The sequence below is a fragment of the Canis aureus genome, chromosome 9 (assembly GCF_053574225.1).
Source record: "Canis aureus isolate CA01 chromosome 9, VMU_Caureus_v.1.0, whole genome shotgun sequence".
Lineage (NCBI taxonomy): Eukaryota > Metazoa > Chordata > Mammalia > Carnivora > Canidae > Canis > Canis aureus.
The window spans coordinates 51,743,940-51,770,298 of NC_135619.1; the positions used below are offsets into that span (position 1 = coordinate 51,743,940).

The 26,359-nt window shown below is 45.8% G+C and overlaps 2 long non-coding RNA genes across 2 annotated transcripts in view; one reads left to right on the plus strand and one right to left on the minus strand.

Moving 5' to 3' along the window:
• The first annotated feature begins 4,352 nt into the window (after nucleotides 1–4,352).
• Nucleotides 4,353–25,756, plus strand: LOC144320923 (uncharacterized). Its single transcript, XR_013386537.1, has 4 exons — nucleotides 4,353–4,479; nucleotides 5,187–5,246; nucleotides 5,851–5,902; nucleotides 25,410–25,756. It is a non-coding gene; the product is annotated as an uncharacterized LOC144320923 (long non-coding RNA).
• LOC144320918 (uncharacterized) overlaps nucleotides 16,682–26,359 on the minus strand; it is a 29,616-nt gene continuing 19,938 nt past the window's right edge. Inside the window, exon 3 of the long non-coding RNA XR_013386531.1 lies at nucleotides 16,682–17,112. This is a non-coding gene — a long non-coding RNA (uncharacterized LOC144320918). The remainder of the gene's footprint in view (nucleotides 17,113–26,359) is intronic.

Here is a 26,359-nt window from a genome sequence, read left to right on the forward strand (position 1 = left end):
TAAATGTATTTTCTCTTCCTTATGATTTTCTTAATAATGTTTTCTTTTCTCCAGCTTACTTTATTGTAAGGATGCAGTATATAATATGTATAACATACAAAAAATGTGCCAACCAACTGTTCATGTTATTAGTAAGGCGTCCAGTCAACAGTAGGCTATCAGTAGTTAAGTTTTGGGGGAGTCCAAAGTTGTACATTGATTTTTTACTGTGTGTGGGAGTGGTCACTCTTAATACCCACGTTATTCAAGGCTCAGCTGTATCTTTCCCAGTCCAAGTATCCATTCCGTTTCTCCCTGTGTCATCTGGTCACAGGAGGGAATGGTAAGGAGCCTACCTGTTCACAGATGGTACAAGTATTGGATACAGCTCAGCATCCTGGGGGTGGACAGGACACATGTGTCATTTGGGGAAGGGATTCACTCTTCTTGGGCTTGCTTCCTATAGGACTAACCAACCTGAAGCCAAACTGGGGAGAAGGAAAAGATTGGTCCTCATTCCTTTGGGCCCTTTTCCATTGGGAGTGATTTTGACTCTCACCTGCTTTGAATCTAGGGTGTCGGGGAGATTTTCTGGTACAAATATTAATGGTGCAGAAAATTGGTCCAGAGTATGGAGAGGAGTTGGAGAAGGAAAGAATGAAGTCCACGGTGTTCTTATGACTTTGAAAAAAATCAAACTTGTAATTTCAAAAGACCATCTTCTTTCCAGTTTTTTCTTTATGAGATATAGATATAATAAATACTCCTTTGTACACATTTGCCTTAAGAAAAGACCTTCCGAGGGGTGCCTGGGTAGCTTGGTCGGCTGAGTGTCTGACTCTTGGTTTCAGCTCAGGTCATGATCTCAAAGGTTGTGAGATGGAGCCCCATGTTAGAAGGTTCTCTCCCTTTGCCCCTTTTCTCATTAGCACACAAGAGTAGGCTCTCTCTCTCTTTCTAATATAAGTAAGTCTCAAAAAAAAAAAAAAAAGAAGGAAAAGAAAAGACCCTCTGAAATACATAGTGGTAGGATTTTAGGGGATTGTTTTTCCCTCGTTTGGATCTAAGGTCCAATTTCCCCACAATATATAAGTGACAATATGGTTGGATGTTAAGTGGGGTCAGGTTCTCAAGTCCATAAGTAAAGAAATAAATCATGTCCAGGAAAATTACCTCAGAAGATAATTTCCCTACCACGATAGGATGTATGTGGCTTTGTGCATCACACACTAATTGCTTTCATTTAGGGGCAAAGATGCATGAAAAGATGTGCGTATTTATACACCAGAATCCACTTAAGGTAACAAGCAGTGTTAAGCTTTGTGAGAGCTGAAACTGGTCATGGAAGAGATACCTCCCATCTTGTCCCTCAGCCTGAGAAGCCCATCTTCACGGAGTGAGGGCCTCAGGAAACATCTCAGGGGCCTCAGGAAACATCTCCATTCTTCAAATTGCTCTCTGTCTCTTTCTCTTCGCAGGATGCTGTGTGAGGCCTCATCTTAAAGCTGGGTTTGCAGGACAAGCCATTATAGTCACTTAGATTGCATATTGGCAGATCAACAAAATTAGCATTTTATTTTCAGGTGGACTTATTTCATGAATTAAATTTATTTTTTTATTTTTTTAAAGATTTTATTTATTTATTCATGAGAGACACACACGGATAGAGAGAGAAAGGCAGAGACACAGGCAGAGTGAGAAGCAGGCTCCATGCAGGGAGCCCAACACGGGACTCGATCCCTAGTCCCAGGATCAGGCCCTGGGCTGAAGGCAGCACCGAACCGCTGAGCCACCTGGGCTGCCCTCATGAATTAAATTTAATGTATTAAATTCTAATGTGAATTTATTACCACTTCACCTAAGATTGAGAAAGCCTGAAGGTATGGGGTGGTAGGAACAGAGGAGATCTGGTTATAAATGCAGGGCTTTTTAGGAGGGCGATGAGGGTAAAGCCCAACCTGGAAGCTCTGGGCTGTTGCAGCAGTAGAGGTCATCTGTGAGGACGACTCTTAACCATGGCTCACTAACCCTGCTCTGGTTGGGTTGGGGTGGAGTGCAGGAGAAGAGAGGGGTTGAAGGGATGGGACTGAGTCCTTTCTCTGTACCCCTGTACTTTGCTCCCTCATCCCCAAATAGACACAGGTGTCCACAAGACTGGTATGCCACTGAGAGGTGTCTGGGGGCCCAGGCAGAAGGAACATTCACCGAATGCCCAACACATACTGATTGAGCATCTGTGAGGTGTGGGGTGTCTGGGACAAGCATCAAGTTTTCTTGGTGGGGAGCCTGTATAGCTTCCTTCTCCCCTGCCATGGAGGCAGAAACAAGGTGATAGAGACGACACAACTACGGCTGCTCGGTGCCCTCTCATGCAGTGATATGTCCAGCCTTGCTGATCATGTGGAGCATCAGTGGGGTTAGGACGTGGGTTTTGGAGTCAAACAGACCTAGGTTCAAATCCCACTTCTGGTACTCATGGGCTGAGTGATGTCTAACAGGTTATTTGGCCTTTCTGAGCTTCAAGTAAGTTATTGAAATAGTCTGTTAATGGGAATGATACTTACTGAGCACCTGCTATGTGTCAGGTACCAATGTTCTCTGCCCAAGAACCTTACAGACTATGGGGAAGAATGGTATGCGTGTTTATAGGGACGAATGAACCATAGTAAGTGCTCCAAAGGGGAAAAGAAGAATCCTATGAGATCATGTAACCTTGGCCCTAATTTGGGTCTTTTTGGAGAGAGAGCTTTAAGGGAGGGCTCTCTTTTTTTTTCTTTAAGATTTTATTTATTTATTTGAGAGAGGGAGAGAGTGCACATGAGTGGGGTGGTGGGAGGAGGGCAGAGGGAGAAGCAGGCTCCCTGATTTGGGGCTCCATCCCAGGACCCTGAGATCATGTGACCTGAAGGCAGCTACTTAACCAATGGAGCCACCCAGGCACCCCAAGGGAGGGTTCTCTAAAAAACTGTCATCAAATTGAGAGCTGTGAGATGAGAAGGTTGCTAGCTGGAACAGTGAGGGAGAGAACGTTCCAGCAGGATATAAAGGGTTCGACTCACCTCCACTGATGAGACCCCCCTGCCACTTCCCCTGGAGCTAAAAAGAAACTTGCCAAGCCTCTGGGGAAAAAATCCTGTCACTGCCCAGAGCCCTCCAGAGAGACGATTCTGTGGCTCTAACCCTCTGTGTCCCACCCCACAGGATGTGTGGGGCTGGTGGTCCTCAAATGGCAGCCCCCAACCTTCCCAGCTATTTTCACCTCCCTGAGAGCATGTTTCCAGTGAGGCTGGGCTCCCAAGCTGGGCGCCCGCCAGTCAGTCTGGCCAGGGAAGGAACTATTTTGGGAATTTTTATGATGGAACAATATTTTTTTGGTAAACAAATGGAAAGCTGTTAAACAGGGACGCTCACCCCCTAGCTCCTGGTTCACCTTTCCCCATGTAAAGGTGTCACAGAGGCAGCACTGTCCGGTGGGGAGAGTGTCCCAAGGGCTACCCACCTTCAGCGCACACCCCATCATTTCTCTCAGGATACACATCTGCAGAAACTGGGAGGCTGCCCCCTCCTCACACCCTGCCTTGGGTACCTTGGGGAAAAAAACCAAACCTTTAGTGCAGTCAGAGGTGGTAGGGGCCATGTCTGATTAACCCCTTAGGGCTTGAGGATGGCCTGGACTCAGAATATTAGCTCTCACAGGGACCTGAGAGAACATTGCCACCCCTTTCCTTCCCCCTCTACTGGGAGGGCACTAAGGCCCAGAAAGGGGAGGGCCCTTTCCCAAGGTCACAGACCTCATCAACTGCAAATAAGGCTGGAATCCAGGTACCAGACTCTTAGTCCTCTTCTCTTTCTTCAGGAATAGCAAGCCACACCAACGGTCAGGAAGAGGAAAGAGTGGGCTGCGAGCTTGGTATTTTGTGGGGAGCCCATGAACAGTACACCCATGGTCAATCCTGACTACTAAGGTCCTCAGCACTGACCCCACCCTTGAGCTCACCTGACAGAGGACTCTCTTTACTTTTGAGGACCTGTCCTTGATCCTGGCCCTGTCTTGCCCTGGCTGAGCTTCTCCAGGGGCACTCGTCTCTGACTGGGTGCTGTGGTGGCTGGGACTTTTGGGGCCCAGGACCCTCTCATTGGTGCTGGGACTACCCCTACTTGAGCACTGTCCCTCCAGCAGTTACATCACCTCTTGTTCTACCTACAGCTGTCTGGGCCTCTTTTTCTCAGACGGGGCTGCCGTCATTTTTTATGTTTGAGTTGAGAAAAGTTAATTAGGGTCCCAACTGACAATAGGACGGATGCATTACCTTTTCCTTACTGGCAGGGCTAAGAGGCCACTGCGTTATTATAGTCATGATAGCTACCTCTTACTGAGCCTCCATCGGACCCTTATAGACATGTTTTCATACAGCAGGCATGCCTGCGAGGGATTATTTGACTCGCTTTACAGATGAAGTTACTGAGGGCCAGAGAAACCCCAAATCACATGGCCAATGAGTAAGTAATGAAGCTGGATTCAGTCCGGCCTCCAGGAGAGCTGGCTTTAGGAACAGCTTGATCTAGGATAGTATTTCTTCTTCTCCTCCTCTTGATACCGCACGATGGTATCCGTGGTTGCTGGAGCCCCAGAATCATACTCTCTCAGCAGAAAGGGACAATTTTCTTTCATAGCTTCAGTGAGAAAATCACAGAAGGACTCCAGTTAGCTGGCTTAGGTCATGTGCCCATCTCTCACCAATCACTGTAGACAGAGGAATGGAGTCTTCTGATCCCGGAAACGTGCGCCACACAGGATGCACTGCCCACAGGGAAAAGGAGCTTGGGTGGTGGACTGAGGGGAGGAAAAGCATGGAAAGACAAAAACAACAACACCCCTTCCTCTGTAGGCTTGGAGACCAAGAGAGTGTCAGCAGCACTGATGATCAGAGGGAAAATTAGGAGGAAGGGTTACACAGGAATAGTTATACTAACTCTAACAGTACTCGGCAAGATTTATTACTTTACAGCTTACGCAGCCCTTCCGATACCTTATTAGCCCTCATGTAACCCTGCAAGGCAGGTGGAACAGGTGTTGTTACTGACCTCATTTTACAGATGAGGGACAGGTCTGGAGAGGATAAATGATATATGCTTGTGGCTGGCAGGGGGCAGGTCTGAGACCCGGATGGTAGACTCATGCTCACTTTCTCTGAATCCCAATTCAGGAAAGAAGATATGCTGAGTGTGAAGTGCCTGCTATCCTGGAGGAAGATGTTACCTTCAAGGTGGTAGGCGCACCTGAGCATCAGGTCACTTTGGGGTCATTCAGCTTAGTATGGTCCCCTGCTAGGTGTTATGTGCCATGTGGGCAGGGACCTTGTCTAGTTCACTGCTCTACCTTAGTGACGAACATATGCTTAGCACTCAAGAGGCTGAATACAAAGTGATCCAATAGTGCCCTGCTGAGAGGCTGAGTCTCTGCTGGGGGACGGAGGGTGGGGACCAGAGTCACAGGCCAAAGACTGAGCCCTGGGAGGGAATATGGAGCGGGAGCTCAATGTGCAGAGTGGTTGGTCCCAGCTCCAGAAAACCTTTGTCAAATGCACTGCAAGTCTCACATCTGCCGGGCAGACCAAGCTGGCCATGTGGGATCTATGGACTCTGAAAATCCCATTGGTGTAATAGGACTGGGTTGGCACCGGATGTGTTGTGCCTTCTGGGGTCTGTCTTTGCTGCACCTGACTGCACTTCTCTTAAGTGAATCAAGCTCCTCTTATCGAACACCACTATGTGCCAGGCATGTGCATATATAGTGCATGTATGGTGATAAGTAAGATACAATTCTGCCTTTTTAAGTCATTTATTCATTTGACCCTCATTATTTTCCAGGTACTGTGTTAAGCACTTGGGTGTACAAGATTTGGTGAAATTCTGATTTTAGGTAGGTTGACACATTCATGACCAAGTGATCATAATAAATACAATGTATAAGTGGTTTGGTCTACATATAAAAAAGTGCTTTGGGATTATAGAGATAAATGTGACCAATTTTTGTTCAGAGATTCAGGGAACTCTTGATAAGCAGGTGTCTGAGCTAGAATAGTAGAACAAAGGAAAAAGGTAAGTGTGTTCCTGGCATGCTCAGAGGATGGGTTGGTGAGCTGTTTGGGTGGGGAGAGTCGGTACACAGGGGCAGATGGTCGGAAATGGAGGGTGGGCAGGAGGTCAAGCTTGAAGACCAGTCTAGTCCAGGTGTTTTCACTCGATCCTTAGATGCCCTGGTCCCTTGGAAGGGAAACCCTTGCCCGGGATATGTGTCTAGGCTTTGCCTTTTACTCATCTGTTGGTTTCATACTTTGTTCTCTGGTCAGCAGCATGTCCTGTTTGTGTCTAGCTTTGTTGCTTCTTAAACCGTAAGCTCCCAGTGGGCAAGATTTTTCCCAGTTTCCGTGCATTTTTTCTTTGCCCTGAGCTCAGTGACAGCATGGATAATAACCAGGCCCCCTGGTGCTGCTGTGGGCCAGGTATATCACAGGGAGAGGCTGGCCACAAGCTCTGCTCAGTGACTGGGGAGCGAACTCCAGGACAATCAGAGTTGCTGAAAATGAGCTCTCCCTGGGCTTCCCTTACCTACCCATGGGGTCACCCATGGTGTGTATGCTGGAGTGTGCTGCTTGTCCACTGACATAGGTCCCCCCTCATCTGGTGTTAGAACTGAGTTTGAGCTGAGCACACCCCACCCAACCTCCCTTGCACAACTATAGCAAGCCACTGGGATATGAGTGGAAGTGACCCACATTTGAGATGGCCCTAAAAGGAAGGCATGACCCTTTCCCTGCTTGGTTCCTCTTCCTATAGTAGGGGATGAGGGCCATGGGAGAAGTGATCTTTGACACAGCAGTGGAAGCCGTGTATTGAGGATGGCAGAGTTGCCTATTGGCCTGGACTACCTCTCTATGCACTGGTGTATTCTGAAGCCTCTTTATTACAACAGCTTCGTCTGTACCTAAATCTGTTTAGTGGAAGGAACCTTCTTTGCCCTGTGGTCTTGGACAAATCACCTTATCTTCTTAGACCTCTGTTGCCACACCTGTCAGAGGGGAATATGAATAACTCTTCCCTTGCTCATTGAGAAGCATCTAAGAGCTACAGATGTGGCTCTGATTTGAGAAGTGTGGGAGCAAGGCAAAGGTGTGTGGGAGCGTTTTCAGGGTGACTGAGTGATAGTCTCTGATCAAAGTTTATTGCTTTGCTCTTTCCTCTTTGGGAATGTGTGAGTGGCTCAATTAAACCACTGGCCTAGCTAATCAGAACCAGTGTGTGTGTGTGTGTGTGTGTGTGTGTGTGGTGGGGGGGGTGGGCTCTGTGTTCACCATCTGCCCAGAATAATTCTCCCCAACCTTTAAAGTGCTCAGAAAACACAAAGTTTGTCTTGGCTGTAATGGGCCAGACCTAAGGAAGTGATCTGGGTCAAAAAGCTTTTACACAATTGTAAGTAATGGAACGTACTGAACCCAGTTGAACCTCATTAAAATGCCATGGCGGGTTGAGTGTTTATGTTTCATGCTCATGATGTTTGAATGTTTAAATTCACATGAAAAACATAAGCACCGAGATGAAATAACTGGCAGGGTCTGGGCCACTATTTCAAGACGAAGCGTACTTGATGGTGACAGCGGTGTTGACAGAACACATGGACTCTGAAGTGCAGGGAGGGCCCGGCTCACACGGGCCCTGGGCTTCCCACTCCGCAACCCGCACGTCAGCACGATTCGCCTCTTCTCGTGGAAACTGGCGCTGTGCAGGGGGCTCGCTCAACACACACCTGGGTGATTTACGATACACGAAGGACAGAGCCCACGCGATTTAGGAGAGGCAGGCAAAGAGCAGAGTTTAGGAAATTTAGGAATCATTCAATTTAGGAAATTGAATGAAAAAGAGGTGGGGGAAAAAGGAAGGATGTCCAGGAAAGAAATAAGACAATGTGTTTGAAAAATTAGAAACAGATTCCTTAAATACCTCACAGTAGAAGATGAGTAAATAAAATTAGGGGCCAGTCACTTATTCCATTCGTGAAACGATATTTGTGTTGTCTGCCGTGCACTGGGGTCCTGGGTCAGTAGATTCTGGGATGAAATCCCCTGACATCAGATTAGGCAGCTATTTAAAGTGATGGTTATGGAGCCTTGGTAACAACTTGGAAAATGCATATCATATGAATTTAGCAGAAGATGCAAGGGTCAAAATTTAGGTACAGTGTGATGACAGCTAGCTTTAAAAAACCCCAGATGTAGTGGAGGAGGAAGCAAAAGGAAGCATGGCTAGCAGGCTGTGCTTATGTTAGGGTGGTGGGGTTAGGCTAACTTGTCTCTATTCTTGAAATTTCTGCGCTGTAGTTGTATTCCATTCATAAATAAATTTTCTTTTCTTTAAGTAAGAAGGGCCATCACCTGACAAACTGACCCTCCCACCCACGTTAACCATCGGTCCAGCTAGCCTTCGAGGAGTACTTCACATGGGACAAGCCCATCCTCCTGTGCCAGCCTGGCTGCTGGCATTCTCCAGGTGTTGGGCCCTGCTGCTAGGAGTCCAAATCAAAGAGTTTGGGAGGAGCCAGGATATGCCAAAGGGCACCCCTGTTCTTAGCGATGGCAAATCTAGCAGCTCGCCAGTGGAAACAGAGAGGCCCCCAATCCGGCACAATGCAGGGGCCGATATTTCCCCCAACTCTCGGGGCCGGGTGCCTGTCCATTTGGGGCACGAGATGAAGGAGTTGGCCAGCTTCCCACCTGGGGAATGGAAGGGCCAGGCATCGCATGCCATGCCCAGGCCAGGCACTCACAGCTGCGCCTGCCTCCACTGGAGAAAGTGAAGGTTCTGTATGTCCTTCTCCAACTAGGCCTGCTTGGGGCATGACTCTGGGATGTGGCTTTGGAATCAGACAGACCCAAATATTTTAAGACTTTACAAATATTGAATTGAAGAACTACATGCACATGGTTAGAAAAATAAAATGGTACAGAAGGGCTTATAGTTCAAAACAGATTTCCATTCCATCCCTTGGATTCAGTCTTACCTCTCAGAGGCTACGGCTTTTCACTGCTTCAGTTTTGGGTTTTGCCAGCTTGCCTTCCTGTCGCTAGGTAATATGTGAATACTGCTGTGTTCTGGTGGATCCTCTGGGGGACATTAGCTGTTGTCTCCCCACTCTGAGAAAGTAGGATTTAGCTCATGCATATACTCGGGGAGACATAGAAAAGCACCATCCAGACTTGCAAAAATGGACTTGCCTCCCAGCTGTAGGGAGCGTGGTCAGCAGATGGCCACCACTGCCAGCTCCCACATGGTCAGCCCCCGAGGTACCGAGAGCCACCTGGCCCCAGGTCGCACCCTTCGTGGGGCTGCCTGCACCCAGCAACCCAGCACAGAGAGGGAATAAGGCCGTTTCAGCCCAACGTGGGGCCCTAACTGGGAATGGTCACTCCAGTGCTCTGGGCCGACTTTGTTGGATAGGCATCACCGTTGACTTCTCTCTCTGCCCAATTTTTTCTTTCCCCTTCTTGTCACAGGTGTCCATCTTTTTTTTTTCCTTAGATTAATTAATTTATTTATTCATGAGAGACACAGAGAGAGGCAGAGACATAGGCAGAGGGAGAAGCAGGCTCCTTGTGGGGAGCCCCATGTGGGACTCGATCCCAGGACCCGGGGATCATGACCTGAGCCAAAGGCAGACACTCAACCACTGAGCCACCCAGGTGCCCTCCCAATACCTTGATGACTCTGTTTCATCAGCTCTGAGTTGTACCCGGCTCCTTACCCTGTAAGGACACCATCCTGTCCTCCAGCCTCTTCAGTCAGGTCATTTTTTTATTGGATTAAATAAAAAATCCACTAATAGTGTCACTAATAGTGACATCCACTATTATCTTTGTTTCAGGAGTACAAGGTAATAATTTGATATTTCTGTACATTGTGAAATGATCACCACAAGAGGTCTGATTACCATCTGTCATTGTACAGAGGAGTCGCTATGATGTTGACGATTTTCCCTGTGCTGGACTTTTTCTTTCTGTGATTCCTTTATTTTATAACTGGAAGTTTACTCTTCTTAAGTCTCTTCACCCATGTCACCCGTCGCCCCTCACCCCCCTCCCCTCTAGCTACCACCAGTTTGTTTTCTGTGTTTATGAGTCTGCTTTTGTTTTGTTTTGTTTGTTTACTCATTTTTTAGATTTCACACCTAGAGAAATCATATGGTATTTGTCTTTGTCTGCCTTACTTCACTTAGTGTAATACCCTCTAGATCCATCCACCTTGTCACAAAGGGCAAGATTTCATTCTTTCTTATGGCTAATATTCTTTGTGTGTCTATACCACAACTACCTTATCCATTCATCTCTTGATGGACATTTAGGTTGCTAAGTGCTTCTATTAGCTCTTTTTAAATTTCTGCATTGTGGGACGCCTGGGTGGCTCAGCGGTTGGGCGCCTGCCTTCAGCTCGGGTCATGATCCTGGGATCCAGGATCGAGTCCCACATCAGGCTCCCTGTGAGGAGCCTGCTTCTCCCTCTGCCTGTGTCTCTGCCTCTCTCTCTCTCAGTCTGTGTCTTTCATGAATAAATAAATAAATCTTTAAAAAAAAAATAAATAAATAAATTTCTGCATTGTCAGATATGGTCACATCATATCCCGTCCTAAAATCATAGTGAACTTTTCCCTTCTTTGTTCACGGTCAATTTGAAAATTTGAAGACCAATGAATGAGTAACAACCGGAATAGTGCATTTTGTGTGGGTAAATATCACGGGTCCTGGTGATGGCCTCTGATCGTATTTCTTTCCCCGAATGTCCACAGGAAGACACCTGTGTTACTCAAAGGACAACGTTCTGAGCCCCAAGATCAGAGAGATGTTTTATGTGCCACCATTTGCTCAAATTCATCTTACCTCTTTCGTTGTTTCATTTTTGGACTGCGACATTCTTGATTCGTGGCTTGCTTTTCCCAGAGTTTTTGATTACTTTCTTGTTTCTGTTTGGGCAAAGAAAGCTAGGTCTTTGCTGTCGTGCCCCAAATATTTCCTAGCTTTTTACTCATTTTATGTGTGGCTTGGGATCTGTTAGATTCTTCTAAAAGATTTTCTCCTTGGGACCCATTGACATTTTATTGGACACCAATTTCTTTTGAAGCAGCTATCATGCTGGGATTTTTTTTTCCCCCCATTGGACTCTGGTTAATTCCACCATTTCTTGTATTTTTGCATTATCCTTTTGTTCCTTTGATGTTCACTCCAGTTTTGTTGGAGTACCTTCTCATTTTGCAAATCTGCAAAGTATGTACAAGAAGGAAATATCAAGTACTTATTTGGGAATTTAGCTGTGTGACTCAGGGAAGTCCCTAATCAATTTGTACTAGTCTCCTCAACTGTGACATGGGGATTATGTCACCCACGTCGGGGAATCGTGGTGAGGATTGCGTGTGATAACACTGATCAAGTGCCTGATCTTTGGGGCTGAGCAAATTTTGGTTTATCTCCCTAATTAAGCTACCTTATTCGCTAAGAGATCTTAAAATGCTCCCATTGCCTATGGAAGAGTCCAAACTCTTTAGCCTGGCCCAAGACCCTCCACAATTGAATCCCAATTGACCTTTTCAAATTTATTTCCTACTACCACCTTCATATACCCTTTGCCCTGCCAAACTCTCCTGCAGCACATGTGTGTCTTCCAGCCATCAGGCCTTGACTCTGCTCCCTCTGCCTTGAAAGCCGTTCTGAGCATAGCATCTGTGTGAGCAAACCCACTTCCCTTCTCAGGTGCTCCCTCTGCCACCATCCTCCCCTAATCTCCAGCTATACACACAGTCCCACTCTCTCTTCTGGCTTTTGCCCCTTCCCACTGCCTCTGAGAGTTGTTATGGCCACACACTTGGCTGGCTGCCTGTGGATGGACCAAACTCTTTCAATTTTTCTCTGCAGCTGGGGCAGCCACAGTGTTGAATGATCCCCTTTTTGCAGGCTGGGAAGAATCCAGGATGCCTCTAGGCAACGTTTTCAGAGAGCCAAAACCTACTGCTTCCTTCCTCTCTCCTGCCAGTGTAGCTCCCCCACCCACAACAGTCCCTCCCCACCCTCCTGCCCCATGGAAGGGCAAACTTTACTTTTAGGGCAGCCACCTATTTGGTGAAGTCTGATGGCCGTGGGAAAATGCTCTGCCATCAAATATCTCTTCTACTAGGATTTAGTAAGGGAACAAAATGCTCATACCTCTGGGAGGGCATCATATTAAGTATACTTCAGTAGCATTAGCATTTGCTCACTCACTCACTCACTCACTCACTCACTCAAGTGTATTAGATGACTCTGGTGTGCCAGGCACTGTGGAGGGCTTGGGGACACAGAGAGAAGAGATATAATCCCTGCCCACAGGGAAAAAACATGAAGAGCTTCATTTAAGATCACTTTCCAACCATGAGGTGTAGCTGACAGCAGGACATTGGGTTGGGTATGAGGGTTGGGATAGTGCAAGAGTGTGAAGGCCCTGGGCGCCTGAGTGGAAGAGGAGCCACAGAGTAGTGGGGTGCCAGAGACAGATTTTTCTCTGTGCCACAGCTTAGCCCTATGCTATGCTGTCTCCTGAGGCAAGAAGTTGGGGAGAGGATGGAAGGGAATACGATGTGGCCTCTGAGTACAGGGTTGTACCCATCCCATTCATGCTTGATTCTCTCTTGACCCTGAGGGAGACGCCTCCGCCCTGGACAGCTCTTGTCATTGTAGCTGTGAGGAAATACAGAGAAAGGAAAGTCCCTCAGCTCACCGAGATGTGTTCCCAGCCATTTCCGTTCATTTTCAGGATAAGCATGGGAGGAATGGGACAAGAAGGATGGCCCAAGCTGGTGCTCTCCCCAGGCCAGACCCAGTCACTCTGACCTGCACTGATGCGCAGGGCAGCCAGCCCTGGAGGAGCAAAAGCTTGCGGTTGTGTGTTTCTGAGCAGACATTGCAGCCTATGAAAGGTTGAATTCCGTCTGGTGGTCACATCCCGCGCCGGCTGCCCCACGGCACACAAAGCTCCTTTTGTAGCCAGTGGGACCAAGGGAAGGGGGAAGCTGAGTTCTTAATGCGACCAACCAACTTCCAGCTTATATCAATAAATTTCTCCCTGAACCTTTCCAAAACAAAGCTTTGCTAATGTGGAGCGGTGGGAGCCGGCTCAGCTCTCGCAGAGTCCGCAGAGTCCACAGGCCCAGGTCCTCCTTACTCTTGGCAAGAGCCAGCTCTGGCAAAAACGGGGGCTTAGGCTACGGGGAAACTGGTGTGCAAGTTGGTTAAATAACTGCCCACAGGTGGTGGGGCCAGTAAGTCTCTGGTAGAGCTGATTTGAACCCAGATCTATGAAAGTCTTCTCATTGGGCTTTTGTGCTACCTGCCCTATCCTGGAGGAAGGCTGTCCAGGGAGCCCACCTATAGTCAAAGACCACAAGTTCTTGCAGCTGGAAGGGTCCTCAGAGCTAGCTGGTCCAACTCTTTTATTTCATGGGGAACGGGGGATTTTGGATCTCTCTGAACTACAGAGACAGTGGTTGGGATGGGGCTCAGCTCCAGGTCTCCCCATTCCATATCAAAACATCTTTTTGCTTACACTACATATCCTTGGGAAATGTGCATGCTTCAAGAGAAGGACAAAAGGCACTTAACTCTAGGGAACCAACAGATGATGGTGGCAGCTAAAACGAAGTTTCCCCACATCATTCTACAGACCACAATCTGGAGACAGAGGGAAGTGACAGTGTCATTCAGTTGGAGTCCAAAAGTCCTGAGAGCCAGGGGAGCCAAGGTTGCAAAGTCCAGCCCCAGGGCAGGAGAATACCAATGTCCCAGCTCAAACAGACAGGCGGGATAGAAAGGGGGCAAAATCCTCCTTTCTCCGCTTTTTGTTCTGTTCAGGCCCACCAATGGATTGGGTGATGCCCACCCACAGTGGAGGGAGCAATCAATTTTTACTGAATTCACCAATTTCAATGCTAATCTCATACAGAAACACTCTCACAGGTACATCCAGAAATCATGTTTTACCAGCCGCCTGGGCATCCCATGGCCCAGACAACTTGACGCATGCAATTAACCATCACAATGTCCTTGCTTTATACCAATGTTGTAAGTCTGCTTTCTTTCTTTCTTTTCTTTTTCCCCGGATGGGAAATTTGAAAAGGAATCAGCTATAATTCTCCTTCCCCACGATACCTTCCACACAGTCTTGGGGCTTCCCAGTGATGCAAGGGCTGACTGGTTGGAAACAAAACCACGGAGCTCACTTATGGCACAATTATAGCTGCAAATACCCTTTGGGAAGTCAAACCTAGCCAGTGGTTCTGTGGCTATGACAGCAAAGAATAGCTTTCTGGGGGCCAAACCAGTAAATCATTTCAAGGTCTTTGTGCACATTGGATGAGGCAATGTAGTCAAATAGTTTAGAAAATTGTCAAGGGAGCCAGGTAAAGATCTGGGTTCAAATCTTGGTTCCGCCATGGTTTACAGGCCCTGTGACCTGTAGACACTTACTTAACCAAGTTGTCTACCAGTTTCCCCATTTGCAAAATGGGGATAATATTAGGATTGGTTAAAAAAAAATATTAGGATTGGTTGGGAAGGTTAAATGAATCCATCCATGTGAAGTCCCTAGAACATTGTCTGGCACATAATAAATGCTCTATATGTGGCAGCTATTATTATTATTGTTATTATTATTATTATTGGAGGAAAAAGTCAATACCATAAACATTTGTTGAGTGTTTGAGTGAGGTTTGTTGATTCCAGGATCTTTAGAAGATACAAGAGTTAGTAAGAATAAGACATGGGCCCTGCTCTCAATGTGCTTTCAATCTACAAGAGGAGAGAAGACACTGATGTGAAAAGGGAGACGTGTCACGCAAGTGAGAACAATAAAGAAACCTGCATTTTGAGAGAGGGAATCGGATCTCAGAATAGGAGGAGCAGAATCAGGCCAGAACTTGAACACTCTGAGCTTTAAGAGATGGGAAAATCACCTTGAGCAATTTGGGGCAGTTGAAAGGAAAGTTTTTTCAGGTTAGAGGCCTAATGTGTGTGTGTGTGTGTGTGTGTGTGTGTGTGTGTGTGTGTACCCACTCACAAAAAAGAAAAGCTACTTTTTTTTTTTTTTTTTTAAGAAAAGAGAGAAAAGAACTTTTCCTCCACCTCCCTGTAACCTCATTCCACTAGGCGGCTTCATGAATTCATTAGCACATCAGCTATGGCAACTCTGTTTTAGCAATCCCAGCTCCCAGGGTACGTGAGGGAATTCTGCAAGGCCGGCTTTGACTGTCAGAGAGAAAAGGAGCTGAGCAGAGATTTCCAGGTCAGCGGAGAGCTGGGTGCCTGTCCCTAAAGCAGCAGACTGGGGCCCCTGCTTCCTGGTACCAGGAAGAGTAGGGCCCAGGGGTCATTGACGTGGAACAGGACTTATGCATGAATTTCTAAATTAAGGTTTCTTAAACAACAACTAAGAAAAAGAAAGGAAGACTTCAACCTGATTTAGAATCTCTTCACTCAGTTATTTTCAGCCTGTGTAATAAGACCTCAATTCTTTGGAACCCCAGAGGGATAAGTTGTTCTGAAGGGGTAAAACTTGGGTGCCCAAACTTAAATTTAAATCATTTTGATGGGTTTGAAAAAATGTATGCATGCTTTTTTGCTTTGTTTAATAGAATATTTGGAATGTGACTTGGGGTGCCTACTGCAGGACTCTGTTGCCCTTTTGCTCTTGTGTACAGGATGACTTGAGGCCATACTAAGCAGGCTCAGACTACTATGTATTTTAAATTTTTTTGGGAAAAAAACACCACTACCACACCATGGAATTCTAGATTCAGCTCTGGCATATAAAAAGCTTAGATGCTGTCATTCTTGTCCTTATAACAAGAAAAAGCTGTACAAACTAAAAGTCAACAATTTTTTTCTTGAACTCATCAGAGAATTGGGGTTGCAGAGCAAATCACCACCTTGAAAGCTGGAGAGATCAGTGAATTCTGGAATGTGTGGCTGGCATCGGCCTACCTGAAACCAATGCTGCCAGAGCCATAAACTGGCAGGGACACTTACCCAGGTACCACAGCCTGGGTGCCAAAGTCATGTCATTTAAACTTCTGATGGTCTCATTCCTTCCAGGCTTAGCTATGCTCTGTGCCAAGCTTCACATCTATTCTTATTTTTTAAAAAGATTTTATTTATTATTGATAATTATTTATTTTTTGATTTGAGAGAGAAGAGCAAAGGAGAAGAGCATGAGTAGAGGGAGGAACAGAGGGAGAGGGAGAAGCAGACTCCCCACTGAGCAGGGAGCCTGATGCGGGGCTCAATCCCAGGACCCTGAGATCGTGACTTGAGCCAAAGGCAGATGCCCTACTGACTGAGCCACCCAGATGCCCTATATCTGTTCTTATTGCAGATAAGGTAGTTAGCAAATGGGTGATGGGTGGCAGTGAGCAGCAGACAGACAGACAGGCAGATGGACAAAGCCAGAGGCAGAGTTAGATTTTGGGTCTTGGTTTCTGATCACCTCTCAGCTTTACATGGTTCAATAGTTTGATATTATCAGTTTAGATGAAAGTAACCAGTGCCAGGGAAGCATCATCCCATAGAAATATGGCTGCCATACATGTACTTCAAAATTTTCTAGAGGTAATATTTTTTCAAAATAAAAAGAATAGATTAACCCAATATATTTCAAATGTTATCATTTCAACATACACTCAATATGAAAGTCATTAATGAGATACTTTACATTCTTTTTTGGTATAAAGTCAAAATGCAGTGTGGACTTCTCAATTTGTCCTGGCCACATTTCAAGTGCTCAAAAGCCACATACATGTACAGGCCCGTACAGCTCTGGGGGATTCTATGAGGCTAGAATTAGGTTTGGCTGCTAATATCAAAAGTGACTTAACACAGAAATGCATTTCTCTTATATAAAAGTTTGGGTAGGCAATAAGAGCCATGTGATAAGGCACTTTGTATTCAACCCAGGCTCCTTCTTGTTGCTTCTATCATCCATCTTGTCCCCTGATACACGGCTTCATTGTCAAATTCCTCAACAGTCCAAGATGACTGCTTCAGCTCCAGTCAGCACATCCACATTCTAGCCAGAAGGAAAGGAAAAAGGAAGAAGAAATCCTCTATTAATGGTGCTCTAAGAAGTTCCACACATATTACTTTTACTTACATGCCTTTGGCCAGAATTTAGTCAATGACCCTACCCAGCTAGCTGCAAGGGAGCCCAAGAAATGTAATCTAGATTTTTAAGCAACAATGTGACCAGCTAAAATTTGAGGATTCTGTGACTAGGGAAGAAGAAGAGGGCATATATTGAGAATCAACTGGTAGTGTTGGTCTCAGACCAATTCACACTGAAGAAATGCAGATTAGAATGGTAAACCAGAATGCCAATTTATTAAGACTTAATGGGACTGTAATTGCCAGCCAGATGGGAGTGTCTGGGTCTGCTGACTGTTGCAAACTCTTCCCAGTAGGATCATCTAAATGGTTGAAAGATTGGTGGATTAAGATATTATGGCCTGATGGACCCCTTTCCATTTAAGGACTCACCACCCTGACAAGAGAACTGAAACATTCCTGCTAGTCTTGCGGGAGCCCTCTCTCTGGGATAATACTACAGACCCTTGGAAAACTCCTGCCTTCACTGGTCCTTTATCTGAGCTTCAGGGGGCAGGGGGTACTGTCCTTTCCCCATCATAGCTTTACATAGTACAACTCTGCTTACATTTGTTACATTTTAGACTTTGAAAGGACAAGATTTTGAAGATACATGAGCCCCTTGTCAACTTTGGAAGTACTACTGTCTCATCAGCAACACTCACTCACTTGACAAGTATTTATTGAGCATATATTGTGCACCAGATATTCTATTCTGCTGAGAGTCAATGAGAACCTGACTTCTGTCCTTTTTTTAAAAATCTTATTTATTTATTCATGAGAGACACAGAGAGGCAGAGACACAGGCAGAGGGAGAAGCAAGCTCCATGCAGGAAGCTCGATGTGGGACTTGATCCTAGGACCCTGGGATCATGTCCTGAGCCAAAGTCAGATTCTCAACAGCTGAGCCACCCAGGCATCCTCTGACTTCTGTCCTTAAGGTGATCACAATATCTAAAGAATAGGGAAGGTGATGATGGGCAGGGTTAAAAAATAAGTAGGTGTTCACTGAGCAAGAGGAATGAAAAGGCATCCTGGGTAGAAGGAACAGTATATGTAAAAGTTTATAGACATTGAAGAACACAAAGTATTTGGGAGTAGTGCATAGCTGGGTGGGATTTGAGGAGAGGAGGTGCTGGAAGGGTGCTACAGTACACACTGTGGTGGTCTCCTCAACATCCATTCCCTCTTGGTAACTATGCCATTTTCCGTTGGGTATGCACCCTCCCTACACTTCCCACACACTTGAGGAAGGTGATTCCACCCTACCCCTAGGGGTAAAATGAATAGTCCCAGTATAGACTCATCAGCAAAATCCCTTTTTGCCTAAGATGAGCAAGTGACCCACTTCTAACTGAAGAGACTGGGAAAGACTTTTCAGGCAGCTTCAGAGAAAGAATCTCTCTCTTTCTCCCTCTACATGGTGCGGAGTGCGGATATGAGGTCAGGAATTGTTGCAGCCATTTTGTCACCATGAGGGAAACCTAGCAAAGGATGAAGACAACACCATGGAGGGGAGAGGGAACATCCTGAAAATTAGGGGCTTTGATGACATAGTTGAGCCATTGAGCCAAACTTACCCTGAAGCCCATTCTACCCCTAGGGCTTCAGCAGGTTTAGGTCACAGCATGAGAGAACTTGGGGCTTAGCCTTTATTCTGAGGGCAGGAAAAAACCATAGAAGATTTTCTTTTCTTTTTTTTTCTTCTTTCTCTCCTTCCTTCCTTCCTTCCTTCCTTCCTTCCTTCCTTCCTTCCTTCCTTCCTTCCTTCCTTCCTTCTTTCCTTCCTTCCTCTAACATTGCATGCTTATTAAGGACTTACATGGGCAGGTATTACCCCAAAGAAAATTATATTAGTAAGGAATTCTTAAATGGTCCCTGCAAACTTTATTTCATATAATTATTTATAAGGAGAAAGAAAATAGATTTTTTTGGTACCTTGTTTTGCTTCTTTCACACCTCCATTTGGTCGTTTTTCAGGTGCTAATCTCCTCCTGCTTTGTAGCCTCTGTTTTCCTTTCCTCCACCTTCCAACCACAGGTCTGAATATCCTTATGACCATTAATTGCACTTCAGTTTCTGGTCCTCCTAAGGCCTCATTGGCTGCCTCTCCTCCCAAGGAAGGCTTTCGAGCAGGGCATGAGCTGACGGACCCACATTGTAGAACGTTGCCTTGGCGTGCTGAGGGCAGAGAGCCTGGACCAAGGCCAGAAATGAGTAGCTGAGCCAAGACTGGAGAAGAGGGGCGAGTTTGAGCACCACTCAGATGACAGAGGCCAGGCTGACTGGACCAGAGGTCGTGAGGACCAGGGTGTGCTTCAGGAAGACTCAAACTCATCACCTGACTATAGGAAGGGAGATACTCTCCTTCCTCCTGCCACCATCATCGTACTCCCATGAAATCACTTCTACTGCCAGATTCTTTATTCTCCTCTCTTGCAGGATTCATGCCTCTGATTATAATTTCTTATGGGCACAGCTGTCTTCTTCCCATGATGCCTCGTCATCTTCCCATCTCCAGGATGTGGCACGTGGTTGGCACTGGGTCAGTGCCAAATTGGATTGATAGCATACTGGTTCTTGCTGAGCTAGGTGTTAGCTGCACCCTCCTCCTGCTCCCAGGGCTGAGTCATCTCTTTCATAAGTAGCCTCCAAAGCTGCAACCACGATACCCAGCTTCCTTGTTGTTGGCAGGTGTTGGCAGCCTGAGTGCCAGAACACCAGGGAGGCAGCCACTAGGAACATGCTGGGGGTTCGGGTGTGGAGAGTGAGCCAAGTAATCAGGCCTCATATACATTGACATGAGGAGTGTGTGTGCTCCCTGGGAGATCTGTAACAACACCCCCTTTCCGGGAAGCAGAAGCCAGGACTCCTTCCTTTCTCTTTTCTCACCTGTCCTGTCTTGTGGCCAGAAGTACATTCACTGGCTTTCCATGCTTCTAAAATAAATTAATTTCAGGACCATAAGCTCCCAAGCTATCCCAGTTTTGCTCCTTGGGAGCATTAACCCCTTACCATCCCACTGGGCCTCCAAGGCTTTGGATCCATTTCACAAAATATTAACACTTTCTCTACTTTCTGAAGAGGGACCTCAGTTTTCCTGAGAACTGTCTGTTCCCCACCATTTCTCACTCTGCCAATAACTCATCCCATAGAATGCTGTGTTAGGGGATGGTCATGAGCTACATGGCCTTTGAGGGAACAATATTAACCTTTTACAACTTTGCAGGGCACCCCTCCTTATCTCTTTTATATCAACCTCCACTGGGTTCTTGAGATGTTCCTGGTTCCTCCAAACCCCACGTTTTCCTCATCACCTCTCCAAGATTCCAGTTCTTCCCCTGGTCTGTATTATTATGGAAATTCCTGGTCCTGCTAGCCCGCACTTCTTAGCAGGGCTCTGAAATTCAGCTCTCATCTGCCCCACTGTTATGTTGTTTTCCCTGTCGCTATGGCAGGGATTAAGACTCCAGCCAGGGAAGGAGGGTGGAGGGAAGAAAGTTGAGCAGGGAAAAGCAGGAGGATGATGGGAGAGAGCCTGATTGGAGGGTGTCAGAGTAGGAGGAAGCAGAGAGAAATAGGCTGAGCATGTCAAGGGCGGAAGAGGGATTCCTGTTTTGTTCTATTTTGGTTTTGGTGTTTTAGTTTGGGTTTGTTTCCGGAGATGAGGAGACATACATTTAGTGCTGGATCCTGCCCCCGATGCAGAGTCACGGCTAAAGAAATCCTCTCCCATAGTCCGTAATCCAGAGGCAATCTCCAGTCCCCAGATCAAGTAGGAAAAACTCTCAAAATAACTTTTAGTTATTCCTAATTTACTTTATGGACAGGCTGGCTGGGTCAGTGTGACTATGTGATTCAGTACAACCCTGAGACCCAGGTAAGGGGGGCCTGACCTTCGGAGATCCCTGCCCTAGCTTCTTTGCATTTCTGGAGTGAGATATCCTCAGGACTAAGGAAGATGCCCAACCAGAGCCAAAGCCTAGACCCACACCCACCCTGGTCTAGAACTTGCCCCTGGTATTCAGGACCCTAGAATCTCTGCCCACAAGGCCCAAGCCTGCTTCCAGGGCCCATGTGGGCCTATTAGCAAAGTCCTCCCTCCCAAGGGTGGCTTGTGTAGCCTGGAGCCCAGAGGTGGCTACTTGGGGCAGTTGGACAGAATGTGGAAGTGCAGACTGGTGTTAGGAACATGCATGTGGGTAAGGCCCCTCGCTGAGGAGGGAATAAAAGGGAGACTAACCATCATCTGGGATAGCCTGTCCCTGTGGTTCTCACTTTCTGGTGTGAGGAGTCGAGAATTCTAAATTTGCTCTTGGCCTTCCAGAAGTCAAGGAAGGTATGTTTGTTAGGGTAGAAGGATAAGACATGGTTTATTTTATTTTATTTTATTTTATTTTATTTTACTTTATTTTTTTTTTTAAAGAGAGAGCGTGCCTGCATGCATGAACCAGGAGGTGGTGGAGCACAGAGGGAGAGGGAGAGAGAGAATCTCAAGCAGACTCCACACTGAGTGCAGAGCCCAACACAGGGCTTGATCTCACCACCCTGATTGTGACCTGAGCTGTAAGCAAGAGTCAGACACTTAACCAACTGAGCCACCCAGGTGCCTGAAGATATTTTATTTAACAATTTGTTAGCTTGACTAATAGTGTTTAAATATTTAGATATATGGTATTTGGGTCTTAATTTGAATTCTTGCCCTAGTCCCACAAGTCTGTGAGAAAATAAAAGATTTGTCCAGTGTGAACACCCCTATTTCCAGCTGTGCCTCCAAATGTCTTTTTCTCCATGTCCCCAGTCCTCTGGCAACTGACTTCATTCAAAGGCTCTAGTGCTGTGTGACTCAGTTACTTAGTTTCCCATAGTTATAGTAAGGGTAGCAGTAATGGAGTAGTGTTCTCTGTTTATTTTTTATGGTTGTCTAGCTTCTGAACCCTCTTTCTGTGTCTGGGAAATATCTCTATCCTGCATGCGTGTTTACACATGTGTACACACACACGCAAAAGCACACTTTTATGAGCCTTGATAGAGAACAGAGCTCACATCCCAGTCCAGAGGACAAAAATGCTAGGAACTTGCTATATCAGATGCCACCAGTCATCTCCTGTGATATCTATTCTCTTCTTTAGTAAGAGAACCCCCAATTTTTAGTTGGGGACATGGCTACCTGGATGGATCAAAGACTACCTTTCCCAAACTCTTTTCTGCTAGATGTGGCCAAATGATCAAATTTCAACCATTGAAATGTAAGCAATGCATGTGATTTCCAGGAAGTGGTTGTAAAGAGAAAGGGTGGTTCTTTCTCTTTCCTGATAGCTGGGATATGGACTTGATGGCAGGTACTCAAGCAGCCACATTGGTCCATAAGGAAGCATGTGAAGGTCTTCAAAGGTGCTTCAACAGCAATCTTGCACTCTTTGCCTTCACATTTTTTATACAGAGTGAGATACATTTCTATTTTTCTTTAGCCACAGTTATTTTGAGTTTTCCATTATATGGTGTGAAAACCAAGTGTGAATAATGTATTTGTCTTCACAGCGTCTCTTGCAGCTAGGGCACAGCATGTGACCAGGCTCTACCTCAGTCTCTCTGGTCAAGGCAGCCTCAGCAGGGAGCTTGAGTTCCTAGAGTAGTGGTTGCATCCAGTGTCCATTGTGAGGCAAGATGAAGTACCCAGTGCTTGGTGATGGCAGCAGGTCTGCACTAGGCCAGTTCTGCCTCATGATTTGGGATACTATTCTTGGCTGCATGGTTTCAAGCTGCGTCTTCCAGCAAATTATCCAATCTCCTGTTAATAAATTCCCCTTCTGTTCACATCTGTCAGAGTTGGTCAGTAACCCACAGTCAGCCCCTGTCAAAATACTTTATAGAAGTAAGATTTCACCAAGAATGTTGGTTTTTGCCATCAAATGAGTCCACTGATGAGTCTGTAATCTGTTAACTCAGACTCAACATGAGGCATGAATTTCATTTAAAAGTCAGAATTTTCTAACACACTTGTTTCTAAAGATGCTTCAGATGGGGGCAGAATTAAGTTCTTTTGAATATTTGGTGTCTCTTGTCACAAGGATATGTGCCATCTGCTAGTTGAAGCCACAGTATTTTGGGAAGAGACCAGCAACCAAAATTAAATATGAATTTAATTAAACTTAATACAAAATTAAATCAGAGGCATATTCAAAGGGCAGTAGCACTTCACTTATCCAGAGGTGATTTATACAGCCAACCTCAATTATTTGGAACAGGAAACAGAAAAGGAGCAAAAATAAACAAAACTCCAAAACCGATGAGGAAACAAACAACCACTTTCAAAACAAAACAAAACAAAAGAATATTTGCAGCCAAAATCAATGCCACAGGGCTCATCCCTCACAGTTTATGCATCTATTCAGAGGCAAGCCATTTAGATTCTCCTTTAGTTCTACTCTTTGTGTAGACACAATTCCAGGGAAAATTTGGGTGGTGAAGAACTTCCCATTCCAGAGAAGATTTGAAAAAGCACCTTAGGGGGCAAGGGGGAAGGGAAAGCTGCTGGAGATTGATAGGAAGGAGATGTTTGTTGGTTTGTGTTAAAGGCAGAAACAAGGCAGTAGAGCACAGCACTGCCTCTGAGCCCCTTCAGTATGACAGTAACCACCCTGGGTTACAATCCATCCAAGGGCGGGGGCTGTGTGTGCTGTGGTCCAAATGTTTGTGTGCCCCCCAAATTCATTAGTAACTCCTAATGCCCAAGGTGATGCTATTAGGAGGTGGGGGTCTTTGGGAGGTGATTAGGTAATGAGAGTGGAGCCCTCACAAATGAGATGAACACCCTTACGAAAGAGGCCCCTGAGAGATCCCTAGTCTGGCCACCGTGTGAGGATTTAATAAGGAGTCGGCAGCCTGGACAAGGACCCTCTCCCAACCAGGCTGGCTCCCTGACCTCAGACTCCCAGCCTCCAGAGTGGTGAGAAATAAGTTTCTGTTTTTATATACCACCCAGGCTGTGGTATTTTGTTAGGGCAGCCCAAACAGACCCAAGACAGTGCTATTCAGGAAAACCCTGAGCACCATGGAAAGTTAGGAAAAATTCACAAGTGGGCCAGTATCCAGTGTCGGTGGACACGTAGAGCAATGTGAGTGGATTTCCCCACTGCTGGAGGGAAAATAACCATTTAGGAAACTGGTTTGGTAGCACTTTGGAAAGCCTAGGCTGTCAGAATCCTTGACCCAGCACTTCCTCTCCTACTACATACAGATGGTCCCGACTTACAAGAATTTGACTTATGATAGTTTGACTTATGATGGTTTCGAAGCCATATGCATTCAGTAGAAATCGTACTTTGAATTTTGATTTTGATCTTTTCCTGGGCTAGCATATGTGGCACGATACTCTCTCCTGATGCTAGGCATCAGCAGCAAGCAGCAGCTCTCAGTAAACCATGCAGTTGTGAGGATAAACAACCAATACCCATACAACTATTCTGCTTTTTCACTTTGGAGGATTCAACAAATTTCAGACTAGGCTAAACTGTGATGTTGGGTAGGTTAGGTGTATTAAATGCATTTTCGATTTATGATATTTACAACTTATGATGGATTTATTAGTACATAACCCCACTGTACATTGAGGGAGATCTGTATAGAAAGAACCCATGGCCCATGGTCATGGAAGACATGAGCCAGAATATTCACAACGTTCAATGAAAGGAGCTACTCCTAACAAAACACACAAGTAGGATTCAAGTTACATAAAGCTCAAGAACAGGTGAAACAAATTCTACTGTTTGGGGCTACATTCCCATGTGGTAAAACAATAAAGAAAAGCAAGGACAGGATTAATGGAAAGAGGGGGCTCCTGAGGTACTATAGTGATATTCTTTTTCTTATCTGGGTGGTGGGTCTACTGGTATCTACTTGATTTATATTCTTTAAGTCATATATGCATGTTTTATTCATATATATGATATATCTCACCAACAATGTTTTTAAAAGAAGGAAGAAGAAAAAAAGGAAGAGTCAGGTTTTGTCCAATTTACCCTGTTGAAGAAGGCAAGATAGCACTTAATAACACTAGAAACATTTCTGCCAATACACTTCAAAGGAAAAGGGTTTGGGCACCTGGAGGGCTAAATTTCAGTGATCTGGAAGGTTCATTTAAACACAATAGCTGCTCAGCTGCTTCTCCAAACAATGGAGATTGATTATAGGTAGTGACCTGGAGCCCCATCTCTTTTTCAGTGAATTTCTGAATTTTGCATTGGCTTAAAAAAGAAGGAGGAGTCTTTGTTGGGGCTCCTTGGGGATGGCATGGAGAACTTTCACCAGTCAGCTTCAAGCCTGCATTTTGGCCTCCTTCCCTCTGGCTGCCTCCCCACCTGGAAGCTGGTTATAAATGTAGAATCTCGGGCCCCACCCCAAAGCTACTGGATCAGAATCTACTTTAAATGCACCCTGAAGTGTGAAAAGCACAATTCAAACCTAGACCATGATGGGACCAGATACTGGACTCTTCATAATTTCAGGAAAACCCTCCCTTTAAACAGGCCCAAGGCGGACACTCTCAGTACTGATCTCCATGCTGCAATAAATAGTACGCCGAAAAATTGGAATGTGTGCATTCATTCAATTAATATTAGGATGAAATTACCATTTTCTTCGTCAAAAATGGTTGAATATGGTCAGTTTGATATGGTTTAGCTCTGAGTATTCATTGAGCTTCTATTATGTGCCAGGCACAATGCTAGTATTAGGGACAGAGCAGTGGGCAAAGCCAGCCTTGGTGGCTGCCTTCATAGACCTCACAGTCTACCAGGAGAGACAGACATGAATTTTTAAAAAAATTTACACAAATCATGTAAAGTCACAACTGTGGCAAATGCTATAAGGTGGAGGTCCCTGGTGCATGGATGGTCCATGAGTTGACATGTTTCACAGTGGCAGGCATGTGGCCAGAACAAAAATCTCACAGGTGAGGACGGCTTGGGAGTGAGAGGTTCTGAGCAGAGGACGCAGCAGGTGCTAAGGCCTCCTGTCATTGATTCTGGGAGGCAGAAACCCTGACCCGAGTGCAGGACCCAGCTGGCTTAGTCTGGATCTCTTCTCTCTCCCAAAAGACAACCAGAGAGGTAGCCGAGTTTGTCCTTGGCACTTGCCCACACTTTCTGCTTTTCCTGCAGCCTCTGTGTTTG